The 9,691-nt window shown below is 44.5% G+C and overlaps 1 protein-coding gene across 1 annotated transcript in view; it reads right to left on the reverse strand.

The window, feature by feature from the left end:
- Positions 1 to 2,656, reverse strand: part of setbp1 (SET binding protein 1) — a 37,796-nt gene extending 35,140 nt beyond the window's left edge. Inside the window, exon 1 of the mRNA XM_040019017.1 lies at positions 1,802 to 2,656. The gene's annotated coding sequence lies outside the window, so the exon portion shown is untranslated. The remainder of the gene's footprint in view (positions 1 to 1,801) is intronic.
- Between the last annotated feature and the right edge of the window lie 7,035 nt (positions 2,657 to 9,691).

A 9,691-nucleotide genomic window follows, 5' to 3' on the forward strand; every position in this document is an offset into this window, starting at 1 on the left:
GTAAAATATCATGTGTGGGACAGCCATAATTGAAAAAGATGGCCTTAAAGCTGCTTCACGCAGTCACGCGCGCACATCCACTGGATGAGCCATATGCCAGGTAGCACTAAAACCATCCTCACGTAACTCCCCGGCTGAAGCAGATGAATGTTAAACCATTTTAACTGCAGCAGAAGCCACAAAATGGCTGTCAGCAAAAACACCTCCCCTACTCCCCAACTGTCTTCCTCCTTCCCCTCACCTCACTCCCCCTCAACCTCTGTTCTCTCCCCTCTCCTCATTGCTACCTCTTCCCTTTCCCCTCCACCTCCCTATCCCTCCCTCCCCTCTTTCTGTGCGCTCTGCCAAAAGGTGCTCCAGTGCTGATATTCTGTTAAGAGAGCCTGCCAACAGTTAGATTTGTCCTTGGATCCCGTTCACATTCCCTCCTCCCCCACCCACCTTCTCTGTGATCCTATTTCGACCCAAGGTATCCAGCGCAGAAGGGGATACACCTAATCGATTTCTCATACTTTAATTTAAAGGTGGCATGCAGGCATCTCATTACTTAACCGGGAGTCTAATAGCCTGTTTCATACTTTCGCACCACAAAAATGCCGCCAGGTCTGGGGGAGCTGAAACTGTTAACAAGACAAGATCGATGGTTCCATCCGAGCTTGAATCACCTCTATTATCCGTTCCTCAGCCTCCTTTCCTTCCACCTACTCACGCACCTCTCTTACAGTTGTCCTTTACTTTAACCCTTGTTCTTTTTCTTTTTATAAAATCAAGCCCTCATATATATCCAAGAGGACCTGATCGCACGTCAGCCCGCAGTGAGACTTGGTCATGTTTATCCGTTTATCTTTTGGTGGTCTGGTTGTGACAGAGGTTTCTAGGTGCTAATGATAACCACCGACCCCCGGTCCTCACCTTCCTCCACAGGGCCATGGCATTTGGACATGTAGTTTCTGACACCCACGTGAAATTGATGACCTGCTGATAAATGCAACCACAGTGGGCAGAGCTGTTTTACCAAGCTACCACATTTGGGCACACATCTGTGATGACGATGCTACAGTTTGTGCACACTGTGCTACTAGTAAAAAATGATGATAATCAGAATAAAGATAAAGTCAACATGACATCACATTTTTCCCTCTGAAACAACAACAAAAAAACACTGAAAACATTTAGAAACAAACAAGCAAACAAAAATCACAGCTTAACTTCAGATAAAGGAACAACTGACAGGTCGAAAGAGTGACAACCATCTGCTTGCTGCATGCCACAGATTGTGATGCTATGTGATGGACTGTCCATGTCAGTGAAGGCGCAGGTGGTCCACTACAGCAGAAACAGATTTAAACTTAAGAGGCCGAGCTGTGGTTGAGTTAAACCCTGATCTGAGCAGTGGACACTTTATCCCATTGGCCTTAATTGGTTGTTTTCTCTTACCCGCCCCTACCACCACCATCTAATTACCAAGGTATTACACAGTAATAACAGATGGAGACCGAGTAGTACCACAGTTGTTTGGGGCTGGTGTGCGTCTCGTTGAGTGGTGGCGCGAGCATGTGCGCGCGTGCGCGTGTGTTTCGGGCGATTTTGCTGGCATGTGACTGCAAGCAATTTCACATTTAAGGAATAACAGTCTCGCGGGCAGAATGTGGAAGGCTTTTTAGGAGGTGACAGGCAGCTCAAACAGCACACATGGAAAGCAGACACAGGCGGCCAAGTGGCGTTACAAACACGAACACAGTTTTTCACCGGAGAGGTGCATTCAGGTGTGGAATGTGGTCAGTCAACCGGGGCTACTTACCCATGTCTAATGTTGTCTCACACTCGGCTCTAACGTGTAAATATTTTATCACGATCATTTACAATCCATTTAGAGACATTTTACGAAAGCGACGGATGGGGTGACAGCCTCCCGTGGAGCTGTCAAACGGTGCCAGAAGAGACGGATATGTTTTTTGACAGAAAATCCCGGGGAAAATGGCGTCAACGGTGCTTTGGAAAGCAAAGAGCGAAAAAAAGAGAGCGAGAAAATAGGATTTGCAGTCGATCTGGTGGCAGAATCAAGGTAGCCGCACAGGGGAGGAGAAAAAAATCCAATCGGAAACTTGGGTCCAGTTCCTGGTAGAAATAAGATCTTTAGAGGCTCTGGCGTGTTGACTCGCGCTGTGGAGAGCCGCCGCTGACGCCGCCGCCGTGCGCACTGAATCTCCGATGCCTTGCGGGATCGCTGGTCACTCGGGGAGCTTGCACGGCACTGAGATCCCTCGCAAATCCGCTACTCGGCTGGTTTGGGAGGAGGAGGGGGTGAGAGCAGGACTGTTACTGCAGTCAAAACAAGCCCGCATCCGACTACAAGCCCAAATCCAGCAGCGGGGGGTGGAATTTCAGCGACAAGACCGCGCTTTTAGTCGTCAGTGGGCTGCACAAGAGGCAGGAGATGGTGGTGGGGGTTGCTCGTCGCCGGTTGCACTGGGTCAAGCTTTTCTCTACCTCTCTCTCTCTGTGCCTCTCTCTCGCTCGCTCTTGCTCTCTCTCTCTCTGCTTTTCCGATCGGTGAATGTCAGGTCCCGGAGCCTGGTGTCTGGTAATGATCTCACCCAGCAGACTAAAAGCTCTAGCAGAGCAAAGCAGAGGGGAGAGATGAGAAGAGGAGGAGCGACATCGCCTCCCCCTGGCAGCAAACAACCTCAACGAGTCTCCCTTTTTTTTTTTTTCCCTTTTTTTCTTTTTTTTTCTTTTCCAAACCTCCCCCTAATTCCCAGGGCTTTCTCCCGTGGGACTGCTCTCATACTGGCACGGTGTTATTTTAATGTAATGCAAATAGGGAAAGCAACATCTGGCAAAAGGCTTGTTGTTTTGACTGAGTCACTGCTGTGAGGAGAAACATGTTTGGCACTGGTTTTCAACAGGTTCAGATACGTACCTGCATACAGAGCAGAAGAGACTGCGACTGAAATAAATATTTTAAGGGAAATATGCATCTGATACTATGTAACTGTAGTCTACTGAGCCTGGCTTTAAAATGCCTGAATTGTAATGATAAATAAATATTTAATGGTCTTAGAGCTGTGGGATTTGATTAATTGGCTGGACATAAACAAACAGGGGTAAAATATGGACTACAGCTAAGTTTGAGTGAATATAATTTGTAGGCAAACTAAGAGTTGGTGTTTAAATTCACTAAAGTTTCATTAAAGTTGTAGATTTTTTTTTATTGTTATGCATTGGTGTTTTGGGGCTGTTGACTTCTGAAGTGGGGGCAAGCCAGAAAAAGTTTGAGAATCACTGTCTCAGAGCAATTATACCAGACAACAGATGTTAATTCGGCTCAACATCTGGCCAGTCCTGTTTGAATCAGCATCTGAGCTACTGTGGCTTCATTTGAACACTAACCGGGCACCTGCATGAACAATTGGGCATAATTCAGCTGTAGCGTTTTATTTAACCAGTAAAGGGCTTCACTTAATTTAAGATGAAAAAAGCTCTGTCATCAGAAAACAAATTAAAAAGCACACAATTAGCAGCCTTAATGATATAACAGATATACTAAAGGCAAAAAAAAAGGTCCATCCATTCATTCTCTTTGGCTTATCCTTATCAGGGTTGGGGTTACAATAAAAGCTATCTTTTTCCATATAGTCAAAATGAATAAGAGATAACCGATTTAGAATATTAGAGATGCTGTGATCATTGCCTTCACTTCGCTCATCCAGAATAGGCGGCTTCTGCTGAGTCATAACTTCATACATAAATCTTATCAGTAGTGGTTCTAATGCATATCCTCTGGGGGTGTTTGACATGAAACATTTTGCAAGCCCGTGGGCTGAACTATAAATAAAGTTTATCACCTTTGTCTTCGTACGAAATAGCTTGTGCGCAAACCACTACTACTGGAATGAGCTGCGATGGTGCTATTTGGTGAGCGTGGTATTCATTTATTCTAATTCAACGTGTGTGTTCAGCGAGACAAACGCTGCCACTCCACGCTGCGCTGCTGACACGTTGTATTCAGAGTAAGACAAGGTGGGTGCGTGGGTGGGGTTGAGTGGGTGAACAAAAAAGGCAGATTAGAGTGGGGTGTGCATGTGTGTGTGTGTGTGTGTGTGTGTGTGTGTCGTGCTAGTGCTGGTGCTTTCCCCTTAATATGTCACATTAGAGGAGGATGGAAAACCCACATCAACCAGGCATGAACAAGCCGGAGTTGTTCCATTAATTCATCTTTGTCAGAAGTTATGTTTATATCGGGTCTCCATGCAAAACTTGACCTTCCCTGTATGGAAAACATTCTTTAACATTAACAAGCGATGCAAATGATGTCAGATGACCTTTCTCTCTTGGTGCCCCACAGTTACTAGCTGTTACTCATCCCTGGCATGTGTGTGTTTGTCTGTGTGTGTGTGTCCGTGAGTGCATGCATGCCCATGTGTCCCTGTGTAGAGCACCCACTGGGAGATGTTTCATTAGCCAGGGTGGTGTGCTCAGTAGCACGTAAACACTCGGCACAATTTCAGACTTGTAGTTAAAAATCTGCAATGCCATCAGCAGTGTGGATGCTACTGCTTTGCACGTTGCCTGCTGTGCCACATTGACTAGTTTCACAATTGCGTTTGAGTGTCTGTGTGTCTGTGTCTTTATTATATTGAGAGCGCTTTCATAACAGCGCCTTTGATCATCTCTCCATATAAGGGCATGGGGTATTACATTATAGCGTGTGTGTATTTCTGCGTGTTTTACTTTATCTTTATGTAGACCAAATGTTATGACAGTGAAAGCAACAGTCCCAGGATTTCTAAACAGATTTGGCATGATCTGCTCAACATATTCATTAAAATAAGGCTCAGGTTTATGGCTACGAGTCAAGGCTACCTTTAAATTTGAATTAATCTGGGAAGGGGTGATTTTTATGGGTTTTGGAGGAGAGAAACAGAAACTGACTGTAGAATAAATTTAAAATAGCAAAATCTGTGTGTGTCTGTGTTCACGCCCGTGTGTGTCTATTGATCTGGGTTGTGTGCAAGAACACAAAGAGACCCCTGAGAGAGAGGGGTCAACAGCTGCTCCCCAACAACCAATCAATTGCAGTGTATCAGTAAACATTACACTCTCGCTCTCGCTCTCTCTCACACACACACACACACACATATGCGCGCGCACGCGCCCGGACACATAAAGACAGCACTCTCTTCTCAAATCTGTTTCCATGGATACCAGATACAGGCGGCCAAGAGGGAGCAGTTTTCCAGCTTAAACTGTAAATATTGAATTATGATGGGGAGAAAAGAGACAGCAGTGCAGGGCAACGTTCCTGCCTGAATGATCTAAATAACTGGATAATCCTTTCATCTCTATTCACCACTACAGGAAATCTGGTGCATCTTTCATGCTCATCAAGTTCAACATAAAAAGATCAATCTGTCTTACGGATCCAGCCACTTATGTGACGCTCTATTACAGACCGAGAGCTGCCCTCATTCCTTCATCTCTCCCTGCCATTTTGTGTGTGGAAGATCTTCATTCCCTCAAGTGGGATGCAAAGTAAATGCTTCCCTGTGCTTGATGTGCAGCACATAACAGTGAATTCAAACCACTTTAGCCGAATGCTGGGCTCCTCTGTGGTTTGATCAATGGGGAGAGGGGAGATTGAAAGATTGAGATGAAGACGTGGAGTAGGAGGGGAGAAAAAAACAAGTTAATTAATAAATGCTTTGGCAAATGTTTCAAGTGCGGGGGCCACTAGAGAGCAAAGCAGAGATGCAAAAGCTGAGAGGGAAAGCAAAGGTGAATGGCAGTAATTGATTTGGGGATCTTTATAAATATTATAATCGCTGGCATCTGCAGAGGTAAAATACTAATAACGCACTTGTATTCATAACAGAGCTACGCAGCTTGACTGCGCCGTGAGTGAACACACTAACCTTGAGCTGACATTGTGAGCAGCCGAGACTCACGGTCAATCAGCGAGGGGCTTCTCTCAGGGAGTCCACTAATCTCGCAGGGCAGCGGCGGGCTCATCAGAGCTCCGAGACCTCTGGGACTGATGGAGGTAATGGGGTGAGCTGAGAGAGTGGGAGAAGGAGTGTGTATATGGGCATCAGTGAGGGGGGGAAAAAATAAAGAAACACAGTTGTGTGTGATGCAGACACAAATGTGCATAACCAAAGTGCATCTGTGCACACATGCCCATGTCTGTGTGTGTCAGAAGGTGCGAGGGCCGTGCTGATGGAATGAGAAGTTAATGGGACGTGTGACAAGGTTGATTACTGAGGCCTCAGTGATCTGACTGGGTTAATGAAGTAAATGGCTCTTTGGATAACACACCACTGGGGCCATCTCTCCAGATCCTGATACGCACAAACAAATCAGAGTGGCCTTTTCTTCCTTTGCTTTCCAACTATGACTTCCCTCACCGTGCTTGTGGCCATTGTGGGTTTTGAATTAATCTTGGTGCTACATTTCACATATTCTTTCATCCCAAAGTTCTCTTACAACACCCTGCTGCAAACTAGAAGACAAATAAGCCTATATAAGAGGTAAGGCAAACAATGGAATATTTTCTGTATGTACAGCATTAAAACAAGGGAGCTCAGCACACAGCGTTCAGCCTCTTTGAAGGATTTAAGTGGCCACATGTAGTTTGCAAATACAGCCAGACTTACATATTCAAGAGAAGATGCGCACACACGCACAAACACGCAGACAAACAAAGGAAAGGAAAAGAAACACTGCGAGACTTTGTTCCCCATTTGAGGCTGCGATAGAGATTTTTCTAATGAGAGCAATAATGATGTCTGAGAAAAGACACAGACCAGAACAAAACAACAATACAGATGGGTGCTACGACAACAACAAAGACGCCCTAAATGCAGCTGACTGTGGACTCCCCGCTGGCTCTGTCTATGTGAAGAGATGACACTGCGCCCATCCCCCTGCTACTTATAAGGACATTATCATAATGTTGGCTCCGTACGAGCTCAGCTATCAAGTGGGCTCATCTTGAAGTCGTCCACAAGCCCCGGTGTACGCAGATGCTTCAGATGCCTGAGGAAGACAGTGGTGAACAAAAACATTTCTGCCCTAATATTAATTCAGACTGACAGCTCTGGCATCTAACAATGCAGCCCAGGACTGACAGCACCAATTTGACAAATCTCTGCGTTGGTTGTAAACACACAGCAGCACGGAAAAATAATGATTGTCCTTCTGTTTGTCCTTCTGCTTTCTTATTGTCTTGTCACTACAGACATCTGCAGGGAATGAAAGGGGCAAAGTGAAGCATGTTTGTGGACCATGTGTGGCTGATGCTTTAGCAGTAAGTCAGTAGTTTAAAAAAATGGTGTGCAAAACCTGGTCTATGTGCTTCAATAAAAAAAATAGAGGTGAAAAAAAAGTAAAAATACAAATGTCAGCATCTATTAGACGTATGAATAATGAATAATTTGTTCTGAGAAACAGATATTGTTTGTCACGGCTTGTGTGAACCTTCACACCTCAAACATCCACCCTACAACATCCTGTTGTGTTATAACTGTGCATGTGGTCAGATACAGCTGCATGTGTGTGTGTGTGTGGTGTATGTGTGTGCATGTGCGTGTGTGGGCCTGTGAGAAAGAGTCAGAAACATAAAGAAAGAAAGAGAGAAAGAGGAAAACTCCCTAGATGACAGAACGCAGCCACTTCCCCAGAGACTCTGTGAGTAAAAAGAGGACAGAAACCTACAGCAGCAGGTGTGTGATACAGCACTGACTGCGATAGCGCTGAATCATTCATCCCTTACACACTCGGTGACACCATCGGGGATCTTTTTTAACCTTTCATTTCTGAAGTATTGACCCAAAACACTACACCTAAATCACTAAAAAGTGGAACAGAGCAAATGATGACCAACAAAAAAGACCAAAAAAGAACATCCAGTGTGCATCATTCAACATTTTGGGGCATATTCTCGAGGCAAACTTGAGATTGTGACACTGCTCTTCTGCAGAAAAATTGCCTTTGCACTTCAACATTTCACTCCATCAACACATCTTCTATTCGGCATTTTGAAGAGACATGCATGGTTTGTGGGCGGCAGTGACTTAAAAGAAATCTGTGAGTGTGTGTAACAGCATGTGTGTTAAACGCAAATTTTTAATAAGGGCGAATAAATGTTTATTTAATTTTTTTACATCTCTGAACAGGTCACCCAAAATGCATCCTCCTCACACTCTTGTATAGCCAAATGAGCAGATTATCATAGCTGTGCAATCAGTGTAAAAATTGTTTCTGAGGAAGAATTAGGTGGTCACATACCACACGCATATACACACATAAACGGCATTTGGTCTGCATTTGTTGTTTACTGTACATTGTGTGAACACTGTCCCATCTGAAGCTGCTTTCCAGCAGCAGGATGTGGTGGCGCGACACGTCCTCGCTTAACAACACCCACTTCCTATGAGTTTGATAAACAGCTTTGTGGTTTCACTCTCCTCCTGCCCGTCAAACAGAGGTATACACACACAGGCGCGTGCACACACGCACAAATATGCACACACCCGCTCAACAGCATCACCATCTGCTAATGTGACACATAACCAGAGTGAGTTATTGTTGTGCATAATGTTACCCATAGTGTCATGTGATTTACAGTGACAAACTATATAAACGCTACCAGAATCACTTATGTCTCTCTTCATCCACAGCCTCACCGAGACACGGAGGGGAATGAGCGCAAGAATGTCTTTAAATCATGGCAGAATTAGTGGGCATCAATATGTCATATTTGTTTTAAAGCAAGTGATGTAAATGGATCTGAGTTATGTCAGCCGTGGTCATTAATGTCCCAAGCCCCTCCCCCCACGTGTGTTCCTAAAGTTTGATTGTAAGATAGTAAAGTCTTCTCTTCTCTTCTCTTCTCTTCTCTTCTCTTCTCTTCTCTTCTCTTCTCTTCTCTTCTCTTCTCTGCATGGTTGCATGGGCACATACGGTCCTGTCACTCACATCTGGGAGCTGTCAGATGAATGTGCACACATCTGAGAGGAGAATGAGGGGTGTATTAGGCCTGCTGATCCTTCACACCCCTCTTGTCAAACTTAACATAAAAATGAAAGTCAGTGGCGAGTGTGTGCGCGTGTGTGCATGTGTGTGTGTACGTGCGTGTGAGGCAGCAGACGAGGAGGGTCAAAGGAGAAGAGCCATGCCTAATCCTGTGGGATGTGAGGGTATCTCACTGCGTATGGAGATGAGATGTAGAGATGTGCTCAGTGGTGCATGGATCACAAAACCTTCCTAACTGACAGAAGAGACTCCCAGGAGACAGATGTCAAACTGCTAACTGGTGAAAGAAAAATAAAGGGGGCAAAAAAGACAAACTGTGAGGAAAATAACAGTACTGCATGTTGCATCATAACAGTAAAATGTTAGAGGCGAATGAGGCTGGAACTGAGATTAAATCTCCCCTTCACTTATTATTAATCTTAGTATTAGTAGCAGTATTAGTATTGTTAGTATTATTATTATTAATATTAATATTGTAATTTAACAAACCTTTAAAAATCCAGTTAAACAAATGCAGAATAAATAAATCATGCTGGGTTGTTTTTTTTGTTTTTTTTTTGGCTCTATAATTTGGTTCACGGTGGTGCTAGACAAATAAAATCGGTAGGTGTCGCTGTTGTTCAATTTAAATTTAAAGCCTCCTCTAACCCGGAAA

Source organism: Simochromis diagramma, unplaced genomic scaffold (assembly GCF_900408965.1).
Source record: "Simochromis diagramma unplaced genomic scaffold, fSimDia1.1 OVJJ01000822.1, whole genome shotgun sequence".
NCBI lineage: Eukaryota > Metazoa > Chordata > Actinopteri > Cichliformes > Cichlidae > Simochromis > Simochromis diagramma.